Genomic DNA, 25,346 nt, shown 5'->3' on the forward strand with positions numbered 1-25,346 from the left:
ACAGCTAGTTAGAAGGATGGAATGGCTTTTGAAGACTCAGTTACAGGGCAACCTTGGTGGCAGTACCTTGCAGGGCTCAGGCAAGATTCTTGAGGGTGCTCTATATGCTATGAATTAGCATCCAAATATTGTGCTACTATATCCATAGTCAGGATTCCCAGGTCCAGAAATCAAGAGGGTAGGAATGAGTGGCACCACTCACTATTATACTTGGTGACTCACTAGCAAAATTTTTGCTTCCTATCCCCATGACCTTATACTTTGCTGGCCTAGAGGTCTTAGCTCCAAAGGAAGGAATGCTTCCACCAGAAGCCACAGGAATAATTCCATTGAATTGGAAGTTGAGAGCCATCCAGCCACCTACAGTTCCATGTGCCTCTGAATCAACAAGCCAAGAAGATGGTCACTGTGCTGGTTGGAGTATTTGGCTTTGACTACCGAGGGGAAACTGCACTACTACTCTACTGGAGATCCCCTAGGGGTATCTCTTAATATTAGCATGCCCTGTGGTTAAAGTCAATAGAAAATGCAAACCAGCTAGCACTACTAATAGGCCAGACCCTTCAGGAATAAAGGTTTAGATCACCCCACCAGGTAAAGACAATCAGCTGAAGTGCTTGAGGAGGGAAAAGGGAACACAGAATGCATAGTGGAAGAAGGTATTTATAAATACCAGCTATGACCATAAGACTATTCACAGGAGCAAGGATTATAATTATCTTGAGTATTTCTTCTGTACTTTGTTGAGTGTGTGTGTGTGTGTGTGTGTGTGAAGTTGACAAGGGGTGGACTCGTGATAGTTAATTTTATGTGTTCAGTTATGGTGCCAGATTTGTGGTCAAACATTCTGGATTTTTCTATGAGGGTATTTTGGATGAAATTAATATTTAAATCACTGGACTGTGAGTAAAGCAGGTTGCCTTCCAAAATGGGGAGATGGGGCACTCACCCATTCAGCTGAAGGTCTGGATAGAACCAAACACTGACTTCTCCCAGAAAGAGAAGATTCTGTCGGCAAAGAGCCTCCAAAACTTAAATTGCATTGACTCTTTTAGGTTCCCCCTGCCCATCTTGCAGATTTTAGATTTGCCAGCCTCCATAATTATGGGAACTAATTCCTTAAAAGATTGGTTTTGTTTCTCTTGAGAACCATGGCTAGTACACTAGGTTTGGGCTATTACATATAACATTACTATGACCATTCATGTATAGGGTCTTGTGTGAACAAAGTTTTCATATCTCTAGAATAAATACCCATGAGTGTGATCACTGGGTAATGCAAGAGGTGTGTGTTTCACTTGGTAAGAAACTGGAAAGGTGTCTTCGAGAGGGCTTACACCATTGCACAGTCCCACCGCCTTGGTTGAACTTGATCTTCCATTCTTCAGGACTTGGTATTGTTGGTATGTTTGTTTTAGCCATTCTCATAGGCACGCAGTAGTGATATTTTGATTTTTAAGTTCATTCCTCCACCTTATCACATTTATCATTATTTGTTTTTCCATCTCAAAAACCTGCATTAGTCATATTTTCAGAAAGCATGGGTTGATGGGGGAACTGGATGGTTTGGGTTTGGATAGACATAGAACTATTTTCCAGACTGGTTATCTGAAGAAAGAACTTCAGCAATCACCGTGGATTTTGTAAGAAATTTCTAAAAGGTCTATTTACTATCTATTGCTGCATAACAAATAATCTTAAAACCTAGTGGCTTACTTAGAACATTTATTTAGGCCAGTTTCTGTGGGTCAGGAATCTGAGCACAGCTTAACTGGGTTCTCCAGGACTGGACCTTTCAGAAGGCTGCAGTCATAGCCATAGCCATTTACTTTCTAGTTCACTGAGGTAGTTGGTAGGCTTCAGTGTTTTGCAGGCTGTTAAACCAAGGGCTTTAAATCCTTACTAGCTATTGGCTGAAGGCTGTCCTCAGTTCTTTGCCACATGGGTCTCTTCAATGTGGAAATCTGTTTCACCCCCGCCCCCCCCCTCTCTCTCACACACACACACACACACACACACGGGGATTCCACAACAATGTGAATGATAGGACATGGAGATCATTAGGAACTGCTGGTGCTGCCTACTGCAGCAGGTGTTTAGGTTTGACAATCTAGATGAAGCAGAAGCTACTGCGGAATTTACCTTGAAGCCATCTTTGCAAGGTAAGCATAAATTTTACTTATAGAATGATTGTTTATTTGTGGTAATTTGGGGAAGGAAGACAGATGGAGCATATGGGTTGCAAAATTGCAAATATCTCTTGGCACCACTACCATAAGATATAAACAACGGAATTCATCTCCAATAAGAGTGAATGTTGTCACTTAAAGAGGTTTAACAGATAAATTTAAGGAGGTAGTTGATTCTCATCTCTAAACTTGAGATCAAGAGGCTGGGAAAGCACAATTAAGCTTCCACAGCAACATAAAACTAATATTAGAAATCCACAAAGTTAGAAAGCCAAGTGAGTATTCTATGGCTCTTTCTCAGATTTAAAGTAGAAATAATGTTCATAGCCAGAAGCAAGCAGTATGAAAAGTTAGAGTTTCAAGACCAGAAAAGAATAAGCCTTGGGTGCCTCAAATCTACCATACCAAAGGCCTTGGGAAGCCTCCTAATAAATTAAACTGGAAGTTAAGGAATTTTAAATTTTTTATTTAATTTTTTAAAGTTTTACTTCCAGTTAGTTAACATACAGTGTTATATTAGCTTCAGATTGTACAATATAGTGATTCAGCACTTCCATACATCACCTGTTGCTCATCACAAGCACACTCCTTAATTCCCAGCCTCTATTTCACCCATCCTCCCATCCCCCCTCCTCTGGTAGTCATCAGTTTGAGTCTGTTTCTTGGTCTGTCTCTCTCTCTTTTTCCCTTTGCTAGTTTGTTTTGTTTCTTAAGTTCCATGTATGAGTGAAATCATATGGTATATTTTTCTAGCTGACTTATTTCACCTAACATTATACTCTCCAGCTCCATCCATGTCTTGCAAATGGCAAGATGCCATTCCTTCTAATGGCTGAGTAATATTCCATTGTATAGATACCACATCTTCTTTATCCATTAATCCATTGATGGATACTTGGGCTGATTCCATATCTTGGCTATTGCAAATAATGTTGCAATAAACATAGGGGTGCAAATGTCCCTTCAATTAATGTTTTGTATTCTTTGGGTAAATATCCAGTAGGAGGATTACTGGATCAAAGGGTAGTTCTATTTTTAACTTTCTGAGGAAACTCCATACTTTTTTCCACAGTGGCTGCACCAGTTTAAGGAATACTTTTCAAAACATATATTTGTGCAATATATGCATATTACTAGGAGGAAACACCACAATCTGATTAAGATTAGTTATCTCTGGGGCCCCTGAGTGGCTCATTCGGTTGAGTGCCAGACATAATCTCACAGCTGTGGGATTGAGCTCTGAGCCAGGCTCTGTGCTCAGTGCAGAGTCTGCTTCAGATTCTCTCTCCCTCTTCCTCCTTATTTTATCTATCTGAAATAAATAAAATATTTACAGAAAAAAAAAAAAAGGAGATGAGGGATGCCTGGGTGGCTCAGCAGGTGAGCATATGCCTTCAGCCTAGGGCATGATCCCAGGGTCTTGGGATCCAGTCCCTTATCAGGCTCCCTGTAAGGAGCCTGCTTCTCCCTCTGCCTGTGTCTCTGCCTCTCTCCCTGTGTCTCTCATGAATAAATAAATAAAATATTTTTAAAAAAGGAAGATGAATTATCCTTGGATAGAGGACTGAGATTTGTACTAAGAGATAGAATTGCTTATTACAATGTATCTTTTTTTTGTTGTTTCACTATGTTTCCATGAATATGTATTTCTCTTTCCATTTAAAGACAGTTTTAAAAACTCTTTAAACCATACCCGAAGCAGATAAAGAAAATGGAAATGACAAATTACCTAGAAAGTGACAACAAGGAAAACGCTTTTTATCAAAAACCTATGGGACATTGGGCAGCCCTGGTGGCCCAGTGGTTTAGCGCTGCCTTCAGCCCAGGACGTGAACTTGGAGACCCAGGATCGAGTCCCACGTTGGGCTCCCTGCATGGAGCCTGCTTCTCCCTCTGCCTGTGTCTCTGCCTCTCTCTCTGTGCCTTTCATGAATAAATAAATAAAATCTTTAAAAAAATAAAAAATAAATTAAAAAATGGACTGAAAATAAACTAAACATGCAACTGAACAAAAAGAAAAAACAAAACAGAAAAACAAAATAAACCTAAATAGGAGGAAAGAATTCATGAAAATGAAAATAATTAAGAAAAACTACACACACAAAAAGATGAAAACAAAACTGATACTTAAAGCTTAATTAATTAACTCTGGCAAGGCAAATTATGGATAAGAGAGAAAAATGAAAACATAATATTAGGAATTGGAAAAAAATACATATGGGTACAGGGTTTCCTCTTGGGGTGATGAAAATCTGGAAGTGGATGGTAGTGATGGTGGCATAAACTTTGTGATTATACTAAAATTGTTTTTAGATCAGTAATTAGAGTCAAACTGTTACCCTGTTTAACCATAGAAGTATGCCCAGGCTGCAGAATTAAAGAGATATTTCACAGAATAGCTACAATTTCTAGCTAAAACAATATCAGCAAGAACTGGAAAAATATGCCTGGAAATGAATCATGAGGGTAATGAACAGAATATAAGGCCGGATATAGAAGAGTTTGTCGATATGGGACACTCTCCTTTAACTCATCATTTAACACCCTACCAGGAACACCTGAGACTGGCCTTAATATATTGCTGGTATAATTCCTTGAAGCTCAGAGGGGAAATACCCTATTTTAAATTAGGTGGAGGTGCCATAATTACTCCAGTAATTGAGGAAGGGGTCAAATGGTTCAGAGTAGGCATGCTAGACTATATTTATAAAGACTGTAGGACTCACCAGCTGTGTTGCCCAGTAGGGCCTAGAGGACACTCCCTTTACTAGAACAATTAGAATTCTCTAGTGAAGGGGTCACTAAAAGCATTAAGAAGCTCAATGGTGGAGCATCTGAATGACTCAGTTGGCTAAGTGTCTGTCTTCAGCTCAGATCGTGATCATAGAGTCCCAGGATCAAGCCCCACATCCGGCTCTGTGCTCCGCGGGGAGCCTGCTTCTCCCTCTCCCTCTGCCTGCTGCTCTCCTGCCCTCTCTCTCTCTCTCTCTCTCTCTATGTCAGATAAAAAAAAAAAAAAAAACTCTTTCAAAAAAAAAAAAGCTCAGTGGTGACTGTCTTGTAGGCTGAGGTTGCAGCTATGAAAATGAGCGAGCTCCCTAGAGACAATTAAGGTAAGAGGATCCCAAAATATCAGAAGCCAAGTGACAGCACCTAAGACAATAAAAGGCAAGGTGGACATACCTGCCATGCTGCAAAGCCAGAATGGAAGCGGAGTCCCTAATCCTCCAGGCTCTGTAGTGAAGGCGATAGACCACAGTGTTCCTAAGTGTGAAGCAGATGGATGGGTAGTCAATTAGGTAATTTTTTATCTATATAATCTAAAAAAGGTCACAGGAAAGAGAAGACTGATGTTAGCTGCTGCAATTAAAAAAAAATTATGATCCTTCACACTGTTTCCAGCCTGGAACCCGTGCTTAGGCCTAGAGTCCATTGACTGAAGTGTACCTTATAGAAGGACATGCCAACACCTCAGGTGTACTGCAGTGATTTTCCCAAGTCTTCCCCCCCCAAAGGGACCTATCTATAGTTACAGAGTAATTGCACACTGTGAAAAAAGGAACACTCCTTTTTTGGATATAAGATTGGAACTGACATTGGTCCCAGGGACCCCAGACACTATCATAACCCTTCATTAAAGTGGGTCAATCATATAGAGGTCAGGTACTAGGTGGAGTTCTGGTCAAGTCTTCACCCCAGTGGCCTCTGTGGGCCCAGGAATCTACTATGTGGTCATTGTCCTTGTTCCATCAAGGATATCATCAAAATGGATGTAATTTTCAGCTGACAGAATCATGAGACTGGTTTTCTGGCATGTTATGAAAGAGTTGTAATGGTAGGAATAACCAAGTGAGAGCCTCTGAAGCTGCCTCCTGCCTGAGCCAAGATCGTAAATCAGACACACTACTGCATGTTTATCATAAAGAGACAAAACCAGGCCAATCTTAAAGACTTAAAGAATGTCAAAATGGCCAGCATTCATGATTCCATTCAGCTCACCAGTCTGGACCTTGCAAGAATCAAAACAGCTTGTGGTGGACAGTACAAATTAAATGGAAGTTCCAATTATGGATCCTGTATTGAATTGATGTCTTTATCAGGTTGATCAGCAGAGCCCCAGGCCAATGATATGCAGCTCTTGATGTGGTAAACTCATTCTTCTCAATGTCATCAGGAAAGAGGATCAAAGCAGTATGCAAATACATCTTTACTTGGAGAAGAAAAAGACACTCATGGTTTGGTCTAGAGTTCTATTTATCTCCCATTCTTTGTCACAATATAGCCTGCAGGAATCTTGACTGGACACTCTGCAAAATATCACCTAGTCTGCCACATTAATAACATCAGGTTAATTAAACCAGATGAATAGGAAGCAGCAGGTACTCTGAATGCCAGACACATACATTCCAGAGGATGGAACTCAACCCTACAAAGACTTGAAGGTCTGTTGCATCAGTAAAAATCTTAGGTATCTGATGGTTTGAGGATTTCCAGACATACCCTCAAAGATGTAGAATAAGTTCTTGCACTTTCTTCCATGTACACAAAAATGCAGCACTAGGTAGACTGCTTTAGATTTTGGAGATAGCATTATTTCTCACTTAGGAATACCCTTCCAACCTGTTTATTGGGTGACTCAGAGGGCCTGAAACAAGAGAGGGCCCTGTGACAGATTCAGACTGGTGTAAGCAGCACTCCCTTTGGACCAATGACCCAGCACATCCCACAGTGCTAGAGGTATCTGCAGTAAATAAGAGTGCTGAGAGGATTTCTGCAAGCCCCAATAGGAGAATTACAACACAGACCTCTAGGTTTCTGGGGAAAGACTACACTGTCTCTAAAGAGCAGCTCCAGGCAGCCCACTGACAAGGTTCATCAAGGGGCTATGTAACCAGAACAGAGCTGTCTCTAAGCTGGGTATTGTCAGACCCACCAACTCATACGTTAGGGTAGTATCCTGTTTCACAGTAAAATCACATGTCCTTGAAGGCAAATTCATCACTTTACCTGTGCAATTTGATTGTTTTGTAGGTATTACAAAATAGCAAATTAACTGTTAATGGAGTTTTATGAACTGTGGCCCTATCCCATTTAGTTTAGTGAGTAAATTGTTTTGATATATTCATTTCATGCAAATAAGTTTTAAAATGAGTTTTTCCATTTTCTCTTGTTTTTGTCTTTCTCAAAAACCTCTTCCTTACCTTAAAAATTATATATTTAAAAAATCCTTCTATATTACACCCAGCACCTAATAAATAGCTTTGTTCTTTTTTTACGTGTTGATTTTAATCCATCTCCATGCTTCATGTGTAATGTGATGTAGGGACCTATTGTTTTTCCAAATTAATAGCAAATTTTCCATCCCTTCGCCTTTCCTTTTTCCCAATAATATGAAGAATTCCCTTCATAATATACTAATTTCTCAAGTATACATGGTTCTGTTTATGGATTCTCTATAATGTGCAATTGACTTCCTGTACTAATAGCTCTCTGTTTAATTATTGTGGTTTTATATTGCTTCTTGATATCTGGTATGATATTACGTCCTTTGGTGTTCATTTGCTTGTGTGTGTTGTGTTTTTGGAAGCCTGTTATTGTGCAGTTTCTCTTCCAAATAAAATTTTAATTGAAATGTTTATTGAGATAATTATAGATTCCAATGCAGTTGTAAGAAACAATGCAGAGAAGAACTTATGCAAGTTTTACCCAGTTCCCCCTAAATAGCAACATTTGTAAACGCATAATATGTATAATATCGAAACTGGGAAATTGATATCAATACAACCCACTGATCTAATTCAGATCTCCCCAGTTTTACTTGTATTCATTAATGTGTATATATATGTTTAGTTCTATACAATTTTATCACATGCATAGGTTCATGTACCCACCACAGCACTCAGGATAGTGAATAGTCCCCAGGCAATGATTGCTCATGTTGCCTTTAAAAAAAATGGTTAAGGAAACTCTACCCCCAACACGGAACTGAACTCGTGACTCCCAAGATCAAAAGTCCCATGCTCTACCAAGGAAGCCAGCCAGGTGCCTCTGATGTTACCTTTGTGTAAGCATACTACTTCTGTCTGACTCCCACAGTAGCTATTAACTGTCTTCTATTTCTAAAATGTTGTCATTTCAAAAGTGTTATATCAAGGGAATTGTATAGTATGCAACCTTTGGAACTGGAATCTAATTTTTTTCACTCAGAATAATTCCATTTATTCATTCAACTTCTATGTTTCAATAATGTGTTGTTTTTGCTTGCTGAGTAGTATTCCACAGCATGAATGTACCCGTCTGTTAAAACTGTTCATCTGTTGAAAGACATGCGGACTGACTCCAGTTTGGGGCTGTTAAAAATAAAGCTACTATGAACATTTGTGTACAGGCTTTTGTGGAAACATACATTTCCATTCCTCTAGAATAAATGATCAAGAGTCTTCTCTGGTTGGTATGATAATTAGGTGTTTAAGTTTTAAGGAAATTGGCAAACTGGGGTGCCTGGATGGCACAGCCGATTAAGTACTCGACTGTTGATTTTGGCTCAGGTCATGATCTCAGGCTTGTGAGACTGAGTACTGCCTTGGGCTCTGCGCTCAGTCAGGAGTCTGCTTGTCTCTCTCTCCCTCTCTCCCTGCCCCTCTCCCTCTTTCAGGAGTGCTCTCTCTCAGATAAATAAATAAATCTTAAAAAAAAAAAGAAAGAAGTTGACAAACTGTTTTCCAGACAGGCTGTATCATTTCACATTTTCACCAGCAATATATGAGTGATTTCTCAGAGCAAAATCTTTTAAGCTTGGAGAAGTCCAATTTGTCATTTTTTTTTGTTTATAGTTAATGCTTTTCATGGCAATTCTAACAACTCTGCATAGCCCTATGTCCCCCCAATTTTTCACTATATTTTAATAAAATAGTTTTATGTTGTATTTTAAAGTCTGTGACCCTTTTACAGTTAAATTTTTAAAATTTTATTATTATTATTTTGTTTAGAGAGAGGGGAAGGGAAGAGCAGAAGGAGAGGGAGGGGGAGAACCCCAAGCATGCTCCACACCCAGTGTGGACCCCAACTCAAGGCTTGATCTCATGACCCTGAGATCATGACCTGAGCCAAAATCAAGAGTTGGTTGCTTAACAGATTGAGGCACCTACGTGCAACTTTTGCAGTTAATTTTTGTATGCAGTATACAGTGAAACTTGGGTCAAGTTTCACTTTATTTTTTTCTAGGGATATTCAATTACTCCATACCATAAGTGTAAAAGGCTATCCTTTTTCAGTGGTTTCTGAATTTTTTCAAAAATTAGTTGAGCTTATTTGCATGGGTCTACTTTTGAATTCTCTATCCTGTTTCATTGATCTATGTGTCTATCCCTCTGCCAGTACTACACCATATTGATAACTGTAGCTATATATTAAGCTTTAATACCATGTAGAGTCTTTTCTTTCATTTTATTCTTCTTAGTTAAGATTACTTTAACTATTTTATGGCTGTGGGACTTTCCATATAATTTTAGAATAACTTTGCTGAGGTTTTTATAGAAATTTGAGAGGAATGATATCTCTGGTGTGTTGAGTTTTGTAATCCACTACAACGTATGTCTCTCTCTCCATTTATTTAGATCTTCTTTGATTTATTCCATCAGAATTTCACAATAATCAGATCCTAAACATATTTTGTTAAACATATACCTAGGCATTTCATCTTCATTGGAGAAATTGCAATGGTATTGTATTTCAATTTTGGTTTCCATATGTTTATAACTAGTATATGGGAACATGATTGGTTTTGGTATGTTGAACTTGGGTCCTATAACCTTGCTGAATTCACTTGTTACTTCTTGAAGGGTTTATTTTTGGTTTTGTTTGTTTGTTTGTTTGTTTGTTTTTTCCTTTTTCTTTTTGTTTTGGTAGATTGCTGTGGGATTGTCTACATAGACAATCATGACATTTGTAAATAAAGATGGTTTTATTTCTTCTTTTCTAACTGGTATGTCTTTTAGTTCCTTTTCTTACCTTATTGCACTGACTAGAATTTCTGGTACTGCGTTGAACAAGAGTTCAGAGTTAGAGTGAATGGCCTTCTTTCTTCAAATAATTTTTTTAATTTAGGGACTCCTGAGTGGCTCAGTGGTTGTGCGTCTGCCTTCAGCTCCAGGCATGATCCCAGGATCCTGGGATCAAGTCCTACATCAGGCTCACTGAAGGGAGCCTGCTTCTCCCCCTGCCTGTGTCTCTGCCTCTCTCTCTGTCTCTCATGAATAAATAAATAAAATCTTTTAAAAATTGTTTAAATTTAATTTCAATTAATTAACATACAATATATTATTAGTTTCAAAGGTAGACGTCAGTAATTCATGAGTCTTATATAAAACCCAGTACTCATTATATCACATGCCTTCTTAATGTCCATCACCCAGTTACCCCATCCCGTCATGCCCCATCCCTTCAGTAACATTCAGTTTGTTTCCTATGATTAAGAGTCTCCTATGGTTTATCTCCTTGTCTGATTTCATCTTGTTTTATTTTTTCCTCTCTTCCCCTATGATCCTCTTTTATTTCTTAAATTTCACATATGAGTGAGATCATATAATTATCTTTATCTTATGATAATTATCTTTCTCTTATTGACTTATTTTGCTTAGCATAATACCTTCTAGTTCCATCCATGTTGTTGCAACTGGCACGATTTCATTTTTTTTTAAATGGAGATAAAAAAACACACACACACATACATATATATACATACATACCACATCTACTTTATCCAATCATCTGTTGAAGGCCATCTGGGCTCTTTCCATAGTTTGGCTATTGTGGACATTGCCATTATAAACATTGGGCTGCAGGTGCCCCTTCAGATCACTATGTTTGTATCTTTTTTTTAAAATTTTTTATTATTTATTTATGATAGTCACAGAGAGAGAGAGAGAGAGAGAGAGGCAGAGACACAGGCAGAGGGAGAAGCAGGCTCCATGCACCGGGAGCCCGATGTGGGATTCGATTCCGGGTCTCCAGGATCGCGCCCTGGGCCAAAGGCAGGCACCGAACCGCTGCACCACCCAGGGATCCCCACTATGTTTGTATCTTTGGGGTACTTAGCAGTGCAATTGCTGGGTCATAGGGTAGTTCTATTTTCAACTTTTGGAGGAATCTCCATACTGTTTTCCAGAGAGGCTATACCAGCTTGCATTCCCACCAACAGTATGAGAGAGTTCCCTTTTCTCTGCATCCTCACTAACATCTGTCACTTCCTGACTTGTAATTTTAGCTGTTCTGACTGATGTGAGGTGGTATCTCATTGTGAATTTGATGATGCCAAGTGATGTGGAGCATTTTTTCGTGTGTCTATTGGCCATTTATTTGTCTTCTTTGGAGAAAGGTATGTTCATGTCTTCTGCCCATTACTTGACTGGATTATTTGGTTTTTGAGTGTTGAATCTGATAAATTCTTTGCAGATTTTTGATAATAGCCCTTTATCCGATAAGACATTTGCAAATATCTGGTCCCTTCTGTACATTGTCTTTTGAATTTGTCAACTGTTTCCTTTGCTGTGCAGAAGATTCTGATCTTCATGAAATCCCAATAGTTATTTTTTGCCTTTGTTTCCCTTGCCTTTGGAGATGTGTCTAGCAAGAAGTTTCTGTGGCTGAGGTCACAGAGGTTGCTGCCTGTGTTCTCCTCTAGGATTTTGATGGATTTCTGTCTCACATTTACATCTTTCATCCATTTTGAGTTTATTTTTGTGCATGGTGTTAGAATACACTGCAGTTTCATTCTTCTGTATGTGGCTGTCCAATTTTCCCAACACTATTTTCTGAAGAGATTACCGTTTTTTCCATTGGATAGTCTTTCCTGCTTTGTCAAAGATTAGTTGACCATAGAATTGACGGTCTACTTTTGGGTTCTCTATTCTGTTCCATTGATCTATGTGTCTGTTTGTGTGCCAGTACCACACTGTCTTGATGATCACAGCTTTGTAATAGAGCTTGAAGTCCAGCATTGTGACACTACTAGCTTTGGTTTTCTTTTTCTTTCTTTTTTTTTTTTTTACATTTTTTAAAATTTAAATTCAATTTGCCAACATATAGTATAACAGCCAATGCTCATCCAATCAAATGCCCCCCTCAGTGCCCATCACCCAGTTACCCCATCCCCCACCCACCTTCCCTTCCACTACCCCTTGTTCGTTTCCCAGAGTTAGGAGTCTCTCATGGTTTGTCTCCCTCTCTAATTTTTCCTACTCAGTTCCTCTCTTTCCCCTTCTAATCCCTTTCACTACTTATTATATTCCATGTATGAGTGAAACCATATGATGATTGTCCTTCTCTGATTGACTTATTTCACTCAGCATAATACCCTCCAGTTCCATCCACTTCGAAGCAAATGGTATGTATTCGTCTGTTCTGATGGCTGACTAATATTCCCATATATATATATATATATATATATATATCACATCTTCTTTACCCTTTTTCAACATTCTTTTGGCTATTCAAGGTCATTTCTGGTTCCACACAAATTTTACATTTATTTATTCTGGCTCTCCGAAAAAAGTAGATGGTAGTTTGATAGGGATTGCATTGAATGTATAGATTGCTTTAGGTAGCATAGACAATTTAACAGTATTTGTTCTTCCAATCCATGAGCATGGAACATTTTCCCATTTCTTTGTGTCTTCATCAATTTCTTTCATGAGCGTTCTAAAGTTCTCTGAGTACAGATCCTTTGCCACTTCAGTAAGGTTTATGGGTGCAGCTGTAAATGGGATCAACTGCTAAATTTTTCTTTATTCTGTCTCCTTGTTAGTGTATAGAAATGCAACTGATTTCTGTGCATTGATTTTATATACTGCAATTCTGTCAAATTCCTATATGAGTCCTAGCAATTTTGAGGTCTTTTGGGTTTTCTGCATAGAATATCATGTCATCTGCAAAGAGGGAGAGTTTGACTTCTCCTTTGCCAATCTGGATGCCTTTCATTTCTTTTTGTTGTCTGACTGCTGAGGCTAGGACTTCTAGTACTACATGAACAACAGTGGAAGAATGGACATCCTTGTCATGTTTCTTACCTTAGAGGAAAGGCTCTCAATTTTTCCCCATTGAGAATGATTTTTGCTCTGAGCTTTTCAGATGGATTTTATGATATTGAGGTATGTTCCCTCTATCCCTAAGCTGTGAGAGTTTTAATCAAAAAAGGATGCCTTACTTTGTCAAATGCTTTTTCTGCATCTATTGAAAGAATCATATGGTTCTTGTCCTTTCTTTTATAAATTTAGTGTATCACAATGATTGATTTTCAGATGTTGAATCACCCTTATAGCTCAGGAACAAATCCCACTTGGTCATAGGGAATAATCTTTTTAATGTACTGTTGGATCCTATTGGCTAGTATCTTGGTGAGAATTTTGGCATCCATGCTCATCAGGCATATTGGTCTGTAATTCTCCTTTTTGGTGGGGTCTTTGTCTGGTTTGGGGATCAAGGTAATGCTGGCATCATAGAATGAGTTTAGAAGTTTTCTTTCCATTTCTATTTTTTGAAACAGCTTCAGAAGAATAAGTATTAGCTCTTCTTTAAATGTTTGGTAGAATTCCCCTGGGAAGCCAGCTGGCCCTAGACCCTTATTTGTTGAGAGATTTTTGACTATTGCTTCAATTTCCTTGCTGGTTATGAGTCTATTCAGATTTTCTTTTTCTTCCTGTTTCAGTTTTGGTTGCCTGTGAGTTTCTAGGAATGCATCCATTTCTTCCAGGTTGCCTAATTTGTTGGCATGTAGTTGCTCATAGTGTTCTTATAGTTGTATTTCCTCAGTGTTGGTTGTGATCTCTCCTCTTTCAGTCATGATTTTATTTATTTGGGTTCTTTCTCTTTTCTTTTTGATAAGTCTGGCTATGGGTTTATCAGTCTTATTAAATCCTTCAAAGAACCAGCTGCTAGTTTCAATGATCTATTCTACTGTTCTTTTGGTTTCTATTTCATCGATTTCTGCTCTAATCATTATTAATTCTCTTGTCCTGCTGAGTTAAGGCTTTATTTGCTATTCTTTCTTCACCTTTAGGTGTAAGATTATGTTGTGTATTTGAGACCTTTCTTGTTTCTTGAGAAAGGCTTGCGTAGCTATATACTTCCCTATCAGGCTCACCTTTGCAGCATCCCAAAGATTTTGAACAGTTGTGCTTTCATTTTAATTTGATATTTTTTAAAAATTAAATTTTAAAAATTCTTTATAATTTTTTAATTATTTTTAAATTCTTTATAAATTTCCTGGTTGATCCATTTGCTCTTTAGTAGGATGCTCTTTAGCCTCCACGTATTTGAGTTTTTTCCAAATCTCCTCTTAAGATTTGTTAATTTCAAAGCCTTGTGGTCTGAAAATCTGTGGGAAATGGTACCAATCTTTTGGTACCAGTTGAGACTTGATTTATGAGCCAGTATGTGATCTATTCTGGAGAATGTTCCATGTACACTTGAGAAGAATGTGCATTCTGTTGCTTTAACATGGAATGCTCTGAATATATCTGTGAAGTCTATCTGCTCTAGGGTGTCATTCAAAGCCCTTGTTTCCTTGTTGGTCTTCTAATTAGATGATCTACCTGTCCATTGCAGTGAGTGAAGTGCTAAAGTTCCCTACTATTATTGTATTATTATCAATATGTTTCTTTAATTTTGTTATTAATTGGCTTATATAACAGCCTATCTGGATAAAGTATTCTTGGCTGCATATTTTTCTCATTTGTATCTTGAATATATCATCCCAGTCCTTTATGGCCTCCTAGGTCTCTGTGGATAGGTCTGCTTGTCAGTCTAATATCTCTACCCTTGTAGGTTACAAACCTCTTATCCAAAGCTGCTTTCAGGATTTTGTTTTTGTCTCTGAGATTTGGAAGTTTCATTATTATATATTGGGGTGTTGAACTATTTTTATTGATTTTGAGGAGGGTTCTCTGTGTCTCTTGGACTTGAATGCCTGTTTCCTTCCCCAGGATAGGGAAGTTCTCCACTAAAATTTGCTCCAATATACTCTCTGCACACCCCTTCTTTCCTCTTCTTCTGGGATCCCAATTATTCTAATATTGTTTCACTTCATGGTATCACTTATCTCTCAACTTCTCCCCTTGTGATCCAGTAGTTGTTTATCTCTTTTTTCTCAGCTTCTTTATTATCATTTTGTCTTCTATATCACTAATTCTCTCTTCTGTCTCATTTATCCTAGCAGTTAGAGCCTACATTTTTTATTGCATCTCATTAATAGTATTTTTTATCTTGACTTGATTAGATTTTAGTTTTTTTATTTCTCCAGAAAGGGATTCTCTAATGTCTTCTATGCTTTTTTCAAGCCTAGCTAGTATCTTTTAATCATTATTCTGAACTCTAGTTCCACCATCTTACTTATGTCCATACTGATTAGGTCCCTGGCAGCCGGTACTGCCTCTTTTTTAAAAATATTTTTATTTATTTATTCATGAGAGATACATGGAGAGAATGAGAGAAAAAATACCAAACTAGGAACAATGATCCCAGAGAAATATACACTAAACAAGTCAGAAGAACCTTGAAGCCAAAAAAATTTTTTTTAAATAAAGAGGGAATATAATCAGACAGATGAATAGGACAGAGCCATACACTAGATGCTGTGTGTATTTTGGTTCTATTTGTTAGAAAACTAGGTCCCAAAATTGTAAGGAAAGAAAAACTTATATATGTACCAAAATAAAATTAAATACAATGAAAGGATAGACTGTAACTCTAAGAATGAAAATTTAAAAAGATTTTAAAACAGGAGTTGATAAATTGTTTGAAAAACAAAAAAGAAAAAAGTTAAAATTTGAAAGACTAAAGAATCATGGGGAAAAAAACTATGAATTCTATGTACTAATTTCCCCTACTGCTGGAGTTTTGCAGTTCTCCATGATGGATAAACTTGGTCTTAGCTAGATGTTCTTGCTTCTCAGGGAGGGGCCTGTTGTGTTGATTCTCAGGTGCCTTTGCCCCATGTGGAATTGTACCACCTTGCCAGGGAGCCATGCTCAGTAAGCAGCTCTGGATTGCTCTTTGTGGATTTTTTCCCTGAAGACTTTCTGAGAAGCTTTAGAGGATAGGAGTGAAAATGGCAGCCTCCCAATCTCCAGGCCCCAGAACTGAAAGCTCGGCCCCACTCCTCAGTGCACCCTCAGGGAAAAGCAATCAATCCCTCCTGTCTCCCTGGTCCCCATCCACACTCTGTGCTCACTGAGCACATGACTGAGCATTTCTATCTCAGCACGCAACCCTGTTTGGAGCCTCCAAACTCTGCAGACTCCTGTGGCTCGCACCCACACAACTCTTCCTGAGGTAGGAAGGGGACATTCTTTCTTTATTCCTGATCTTAGGGGGAAATCATTACACCTTTCACCATTAAATAGGATGTTAGCTGTAGGTTTTGAGGAGACTTTATCAAGTTGGGATACTTCCCCTCTATTTCTATCTTAGTGAAAATTTTTGTATGAATAAGTGTTGGATCTTTTAAATGCTGTGGAGGGGAAGGGGCATCATCTGTATGATCATGTAATTTATCTTTTTAACTTGTTGATGTGATGAATTATACTGATTAATTTTCAAATATTTAACCAAGTGTTGCATACCGGAAACAAACCTAACTTGGTCACAGTATATAATTCTTTTTACACATTACTGGATTTAGTTTGCTAATATCTTGTTGAAGATTATTGTATCTAAGTTCATGAGAGATATTGGTCATTGTAATTTTCTTACTTCGTACCATTTTTGTCTGCTTTTGGTGATGAAGTAATAGTAGCCTCATAAAAGTGAGTTGGGAAGTATTCTCCCCTCTTCTCTTTTGTGGACAAAATTTTGTAAAATTGATGTTAATTCTTTAAATGTGTGATTGCATTCTCCAGTAAACTATCTGGGTCTGGGGATTTATTTACTGGGAGCTTTGAAATTATGAATTCAATTTCTTCAATGACTAGAATGCTATTCAGATTATATATATCATCTTCAATTGAATTTTGAGAGTTTGTGGGCTTTGAGGAATTAATTTATTTTTTCTAAATTGTTGATCAATGAATATAAAATTACTTAGATTATTCCTTTATTACCTTTTTAAAGGCTATAGGATCTGTAGCAATATTCCCTACTTCATTTTTGATATTGGTGGTTTTTCTTCTTTTGATTTTTGCAAACTTACTACAGGTGTATCAATTTTATTGAATTTTTTTGAGAACCAGTTTTTTTGGTTTTTTTGTATTGTTTTCTTATTTTAAATTACATTGACTTCTGCTGTTTATCATTCCCTTTCTTCTATTTGTTTTGAGTTTATTTGGTTTTGTTTTTAGTCTCTTGAAGTAGACAGTTAGTGCTACTAATGTTCTTCCTAGAATTACTTTATTGGCATGATATGTTGTATTTTCTTTTTACTCAGTTCTACATATTTTTAAATTCCTTTGAGACTTCTGTTTGATCCAGGGACTATTTAGAAGTGTGTGGTATAATTTTCACATGTTTAGACATTTTCACATGGTCTTTCTATTATTGATTGCTAGCTTGATTCCTTTATGACCACAGAACACATTCTGTATTATTTCAATTCTTTTAAATGTATTGATATTTGTTTTATGGCTAAAGATATAGACTGTTTTCATGAATTTTCCATGTGCAGCTGAGAAAAAAATGGTATTTTGCTGTTGTTTGGAAGAATGTTCTACAAATGTCAACTGGAACCTATTGGTTGATTGTGGTGTTTAGAGTTCCTACATCCTTGCTGATTTTTTCCCCTGGTAGTTTTATCAGTTGCTGAGAAAGGGGTGTTGAAGTCCCTAATTATAACTATGGATTCCCTCCTAGAACCCGTTTTCATCCCTTAGGTAGAATGTTTCCTCTCTTGATGTAAAAAAGAACTTTAGTAAGGCTTGCGTATACATGTTTCAGTTCTTCCTCTGGTCTCTGATAGGATTATTAGTTCTACACCCATTCTGAAGTTAAGTGACAATATATGACTTGCTTTAAGCACTATAGTGTGAATAGAAGTGCCATGTGTCACCTCCAGGCAGAAGTCTTAAGAGTGAATCTCCACCTCTCTTCCTTCTGCTTCTTTAATTCTGGAAACACAGGGCGCTAGAGTCTCCAATAACCAGGATGCCTGAGTGAGAACAATGGGCAGAGCTTCCCTCACAGCTCACAGTGTATCACATATGTGAGTGAGAAATAAATACCTGCTGTGGAAAGCCACAGACATTTGGGGGTTGTTTGTTAGTAGGGCAAAACCTACCCCATCCTGACTAATACAGTATTGGATGGGGAAAAAAGTCAGAGACACAAAATTAACTCTTCTCATTTTAATTTAAATTTAACCTCCTTTTCACAAGGAAAAACTCCATAAAGTATTAAAACATAATTATAATACTTTTCTGAGTTTATTGTTTAATATTTACCTTCTTACTGGTCTCAATATGTATTAAATTTTAAAATGTATATAAAACAAACACTCACTACTCTAGAACTATAAGCTAGCAATTTAATTCAAACATAGACTGACATAGGGTAAATGTTTGCATTGAAGGGAGACCTGCCAGCACTCTGAAGGCTCAACTCTTTTCTCCACTTTCTTTGCAAGGCACATGGACCATGGATTTCATCATCAGTGAAAAATAAAATTATGTGTTTATTGGATTTGTGTGACCTTTTCCTGCAACAATCTCAGGACACTGAACTTTTAGCACATCCATTCCTTAAGTAATTTTAACATGCAGAGGAGAAGAGAAGGTCAGACAATTACAAGTCTGCTAGCCAATGTCAGTGGAATGCATTAGGTGTCAGTAGAGTTCCTATTTCCGATATTAACAAACAGGACATAAGGCTACAGTGTAGCTGAGGTGAGGCAAGAGGCATGCTGGGAAATATGCTAAATAATCCTGGAAATGAGGCAGGGCAGCCAGCCCCTTCAGAGAGACCAGGGAGGAAGCAGTAAAGAGCAATGTTTTCAGAAATAAAAATCTAGGATTTTTATCAATAAATCCACCTAATACAGGATCTTCACTTGTACTCAAATACTTCTTTTTTCTTGTATGAATTCAGCCATTTGTAAAAGTAGGAAAGTCTTTTGCATTTGCTCCATTAATGATGATTGTTTATTTCCCTTCACTGCACCTCCAACTTTTGCAGGATTTTGTGAAGTTTGTTTTCTTTAATCTGATTTTCTGTCATAACCACTAGTATAATTTTTAGTAATGAAAATGGGTTCAGTCCAGAAAACCACCACTACAAGTATTGCAGGTATAAAGGGATTTAATACAGGAATTAGGGCTTATACATGCAAAGTAGCTGAGAGGGAGGCTCTGGATACTGCAGGGAAAGATCAGAGAAATAGTCCACCAATGACTTCAGCATGAGAATCTAAGGCAGGGAGGGGAGCTGTTGTCAGCAAAAAGCCCAAGAAGCCATCATTTCTAGCCACCAAGTGCTGAGAAACATGGCTTAGCTTTCTAGATCCCGTGTGAGTTCTTCCTGTGGCAGAAATCAAACACTGAACCATACAGAGAGGTCACTTTGGGAAACATAGTGCCCAACCTTGGAAGGGAGAGGTGGTCCTGCTGAGATGTCCAGAGCATCCAGCACAGTCACGTGCACAATGAAAAGAGAGCTCTTTATTGAAAACAGGGTTTATTTTAATTGATAATTGAGGTGCAGGCTGGTGGTGGGATAAAATCAGGAGTTGAGTTTAGTACATTTTTCTTTTGTTAAAAACAAATGATTAACTGATGTGCTTTTAATTTCTCCTGAAATTATTTCCATTAGATTTTGGATGTGTGTTTGCAACAAAGAAAAGCCCTAATTTTAATGGTCATGGCAGCTGCCTGGCCTTTAGGTGCTTTGATGATCAAGGCCCGACAATGGCAATGTTTTGGGCCATCAATTGTGTAGTAAAGAAATTAATTAAATCCGCCCTCTGCTTCTGGTTCTAAAGCATAATTTGGGTCTGAAGCATGAAAAACTGCGGACTGTTATTTGCACTAGAGCTGAAGACTGGCTTGCAATACAAGTTTAGAAGATGAATACGTGAGCCTTTGAACTATTTATCTATAAATAATATAGATAGAGAAACCCAAGATAATAGTCAAAATTAAGTTTAAAACAAAGCAGAGGGGATCCCTGGGTGGCGCAGCAGTTTGGCGCCTGCCTTTGGCCCAGGGCGCGATCCTGGAGACCCGGAATCAGATCCCACGTAGGGCTCCTGGTGCATGGAGCCTGTTCTCCCTCTGCCTGCGGCAGATGCCTCTCTCTCTCCTCTCTGTGCATTCTCATAAATAAATAAATAAAATCTTTAAAAAAACAAAAACAAAGCAGAAAAAGAGACTGCAAGTTTTTATTAAAGATTGTCCCAGAAGATAGAAAAGAGGCCCCTTGGGGTTTAGATCAGCCTTTGAGAAGTGGGGAGGGGGAGGAGAAATGGGACATGAGAAACAATAGGGAAGCCATAGTGGTGAAGAGGAAGCTGCAAAGATACTACTAGAACAATCTAAGCTGTGAGTGAGCCAGAGAGACAGTCCTGTGACCTGGTCCTGTAATAGAGCAAACAGAAATGTGGTTAGTTAGTTCTAGTAATGAGGACCAGCAGGAGACTTCCTCAGTCACATAGTGAATGCCCCCCAACTTCACTCTTGAGTACGTCTGGGTGGATAACACTTGTTTAATTTAATAACCTAGCTTTTAGCCATTTTCTTATAGAGAAACCTATTCCTTGAACAAAACCCAAACAGCATTTTTTTGTAGCTTATTTCCTGTTAAGGAGCACCCTTTCCTCTCAGATGATGTGGAACTCTACTATCACCAGGTGGCAACTCACAACTTTGCAGGTGAGAGAAAGAGAAATTCAGTTCCTTTCAAGCTCAGAGCAGCCCTGTAACTACAACTGTCTTTGACATTATAGCCATAACTTCCAGGACAAAATGTATTTCAGATTTGGGCCTGCATACACAAGTTCCAAAAAAATAATATAATAGTTTCTTCCAAGGGTTGCTCTTAAAAATCACAAATGCTGATTCACTGTAACTATAGATTTTCCAAGATTTTACTTCCCCCTTTAAAATTCTTGTCAGTATTGAGAAAGCTGACTAGAATTCTGTCCATGTTATCTTCATCACCATCACGTCATTGAATCGTGACTTGTTCCCTAAAACGGTCTGCTTATGATGAGATGCCCCCCACCCCTTCCCCTCAGTGCAATTTTTACTGTACTTTGCTGTAATGAACTTTCAGTTCTGGTCTCTTATGACATAGAAGAATAACGGTCTCCCAGGGACTCTGTAAGAAACACACGAAAATGACTAGTACAGTGCCTGCCACATGGTTGATGTCATTTAAATGAAAGTTGGTCTCCACACGTGCAATTTAGGTGCTAGCAGTGGGGATGGCTGCCATTTGTTGAGCTACGGACTGGATGTTGTACTAACTGGTTTCATCCCTAAAGCAGCCCTACAAGGAAAATGAGGCTCCGATAGTAACTTGCTCCAGATCCCACATTCAAGATGTAGGTGCACTGGATATCCAACCTCTGGACTTTCAAACCTTTTACCAGCATGCCATCTTGACCTTGATTCTTCAAACTGGATATGAAATCCCATCCTGCCTCCTGTAACCTTGGGGGGCTGGATTCCTATGGGAGAAGAATTCCTGTGGTTTTATCACATTTGGTTTTTGAAATTACAGCACAACACTGGCAAGCCTGAAGCTTCAGACTGACTCAGAAGGGCAGGCTCCATGGGTCCACAGTGAAAGGGGGCCTGCCTCTCTCCTAAGGTGCAGGGGTAGCCAGGCCATAGCCTTTTGTATGTAACATGGGAGAATAAACAAATATGAAGAAATTTTTAAAAATTACTCTTATTCTGAGACTTGATGTAGAAATGCATATCCACCTTGCTCTTGTCCCACTGGATTTTCCTTTCACTGACATGGCACCCCCTGACAAAATCCCCTCAGTTCCTGTCCAATTCTCTAAGTCCCATTAAATTCTGTTTCTATCTTCCAGAGTTGTATTTCTTTTCAACAGGTACTTTCTTCTAAACTGCTCCCTGCTTTTTGGAGGCTCAGTTTCCAAAATCATTAAGTAAAAGAAACTAAATACACCCCTGGATATGTGGATGAGTAGGAAACCCTTAGAAAGCAGATGCCTAGAGTCTCTCACAGAGGCCCCAACTTTACCACCCCAAGAACGTCTTCATGACCAGTGTAGAAACTCCCATATCTAGAGACTGCTTCATCTAAAAACTCTAAAAACCCTAAGACTGGTTCTAGAACCTGAAGAGTGTTAGGTACTTTCTAATGGACATATTTCTTAGCAGAAGATAAGGCATATTTCTTAGCAAATGATAATCAATTTGAATACAATTCTACTTTGATTTTTTCACAATGGAAAAATTAATTTGAAGATTATCTTATGGATTGTTTGCCTTTTACTCTTTTGTTTAGCAGTAGAGTGTACTGTCTGAATCTCTAGCTTCATATGATCTCTTTCTTTCTTTCTTTCTTTCTTTCTTTCTTTCTTTCTTTCTTTTTTCTTTCTCTTTTTCTTTCTCTCTTTTTCTTTCTTTCTTTCTTTCTTTCTTTCTTTCTTTCTTTCTTTCTTTCTTTCTTCTTTCTTTCTTTCTTTCTTTCTTTCTTTCTTTCTTTCTTTCTTTCTTTCTTTCTTTCTTTCTTCTTTCTTTCTTATATTTGTTTAATGTCTCTGAGACTTCCAGACCTTTTACACTTATATCTTAGGAATTGAATATCTGGTGTCTTTTTTATTTCTTAAGAGGGATCCCATAATGAAGATTGGCCTATGACAGAGGAATCAATTAAAGCTTGCATTAAGGAGCACTCATCAACTGAACATATTCCTCCATTACAGGGTTGACCCCCTGTGGATCTGTAGAAACTTCTTGGTCAAAGAACATTAAGAACAGTTTTCCTATTGAAAAGAGTCCTTTACTCTTATTTGAAGTGTGTGAAATTTTTCCTAAAATAAGAAAGGTTAAGGAAGTTATTATTTGTAAATGGACTTGCTGTATATGACTGATACCAGTTTAATAGTATCTTGATATTTTGTATTAGTTAGCACTCTCCAGAGAATCAGAATCAATAGAGTATGTGCATGTGTGTGTGTTCTGTTCAAATCTTCCATTGATTTCATGAGGCTCACCCACACTAGGGAGGATGATCTGCTTTACCCAACCTACAGATCTAAATGTTAATCTCACCCAGAAAACCCCCTCACAGACACACCCAGAATAACATTTGACCAAGCACCTGGGTCCCCATGGCTCAATTAAGTTGATACATAAAGTTAACCATCACAGTATTCTATTACTGATCACATTTAATTAGATAAACTTCATTCTCAGCTTCCATGAAGGCTCCTAAGAACATAGCTATTTGTTATAAATTTTAAAACCCTGGGTTTTCTTAAATTGATTCTGATTCAGTATCTCTATCAAAACATCCTTGATTGTGTACTTTAGGCTCTTTTCAAGGTTTGGATCATAGACATTTAAGAGAAAGAGAAAAGCAGTCCTTGACATCTGGGAGCTAGCTTGATTCTGTTTTTTAGGCCTTATTGTGGCTATGAGCTGGACTTGGAGGTTTTCTATTAAACATGAACAATTTCATAAAATGTCAAAGTCAGACCACTCTATAATCATCATGGATCAAGACAAAAACAACAAAACCACTCTCCAATTGCATTTGAGCACAGTCAAAAACATGAACTCTGTCTAAACCATAAAATGACCAAACTATCTCCTTGTTATGTATAATTGCTTCTTTCTTAACAATTATAGATTAAGCCTCATCTGGCCTTCCCTCTTTCTAGATAAGATTTATTCCAATACTCATAAAGCCATAGAGTTACCCCCATTTCCTGACAGCATTCAATCTAAAGTCCCACTTCCTTAAATTTTCCCCAAACTCTACAAGTTCTTTCTGACATTTCTTACTAATTTGCCCCATGGTTTCCCAAGTCATGCACTCTCCCTTGCTGCAATGAGTAATGTTCCAACACATTCAATTATAGGCGTGATCCTGGTGGTTCTCAGCTAAAAGGCATTAACAAAAATGGAACTTTGCTAAGATTCATCTGAAGCCCTCCCCACCATCTCTCCCATTGTGTGTGTTCTCCCTCACTGCAACCTGTAATAATCCAATTTGTTCATCAATATTTTGTTTCTGGTGGTTTTGTCTGGAGGACATCGGCCAAAGTACGATCCAATCATTGATGACTGTTAACATGCTGATAATGCCAGGCTTTGAATTTGTTTTCTGAGAGTAATCCATGATTTTTTACTTATTAATGTAGTTTAAAAAAAATCATTCCAATCATTCTCATTTTGTATGGTATAGAATCTCCCCAAAGACTATTTCTCGAGTTGACCTCAAGAGGGCAGGCTTGAATAAAAGATACTTCCATTTCTAAATTCTGTGCTTTGGAAAAGTTCTCTGAAGTTCAAGTTACAAATGATCTTTTTCTCACTCCCTATTGACTTAAAGAAAATCCTGCCTGTGTTTCTTCTATCTTTATTTTATTTTCATTATTTCCTTAAGGCCCTGAAATTTTACTCTAGTTTTTTCTTAAGATACCAAAGCCAGTTAGAAGAATCTGGAAGCCTCTTAAAATAGAGATAAATGGAAAAAGAAATACATTTAGGCAAACATTACATAAGGATGGGATCAGATATACACATCCTGCACTGCCCCTATGAGAATGCTAACTTATTATTGGTAACACCTTGATGGCAAGAAGCTTTAGAATGTTAGATCTAAGTTACTATCGGGTCCACAGAAGTTTTACACTGAATTTTTGGAATGAATTTATTCACTGTGCTAGTATGCCATGGAAAAGTAAAGACTAATATAGGAACCCCAACCAGTATTTTTGTGATATAGTGTCTAAAAGTCTCCGCAAGGAAGTAAAACAACATTTTGATTCAATTTAGTCTTTAAGAAAGTATACTGTTTTCTCCTTTCTCCTAAGATAACATAGCATGGTAAGTACATGGTAGGTAGTTAGGTACATAGGTTAGCTAGATAAGTTCAGATCTATTTCCACCTCTTACTGGCTTATGTGACCATGGATGTGTTATTTAACCTCTCTGAATCTCATTTGTAAAATGAGAACAATAATATTACTCA

At 37.8% G+C, this 25,346-nt stretch overlaps 1 long non-coding RNA gene across 2 annotated transcripts in view; it reads left to right on the forward strand.

Moving 5' to 3' along the window:
• The first annotated feature begins 26 nt into the window (after positions 1-26).
• Positions 27-25,346, forward strand: part of LOC144322250 (uncharacterized) — a 63,373-nt gene continuing 38,053 nt past the window's right edge. For both annotated transcript variants that reach the window (XR_013387837.1, XR_013387838.1), the window contains exon 1: positions 27-2,162. This is a non-coding gene — a long non-coding RNA (uncharacterized LOC144322250). The remainder of the gene's footprint in view (positions 2,163-25,346) is intronic.

This window comes from Canis aureus, chromosome 10 (assembly GCF_053574225.1).
Source record: "Canis aureus isolate CA01 chromosome 10, VMU_Caureus_v.1.0, whole genome shotgun sequence".
NCBI lineage: Eukaryota > Metazoa > Chordata > Mammalia > Carnivora > Canidae > Canis > Canis aureus.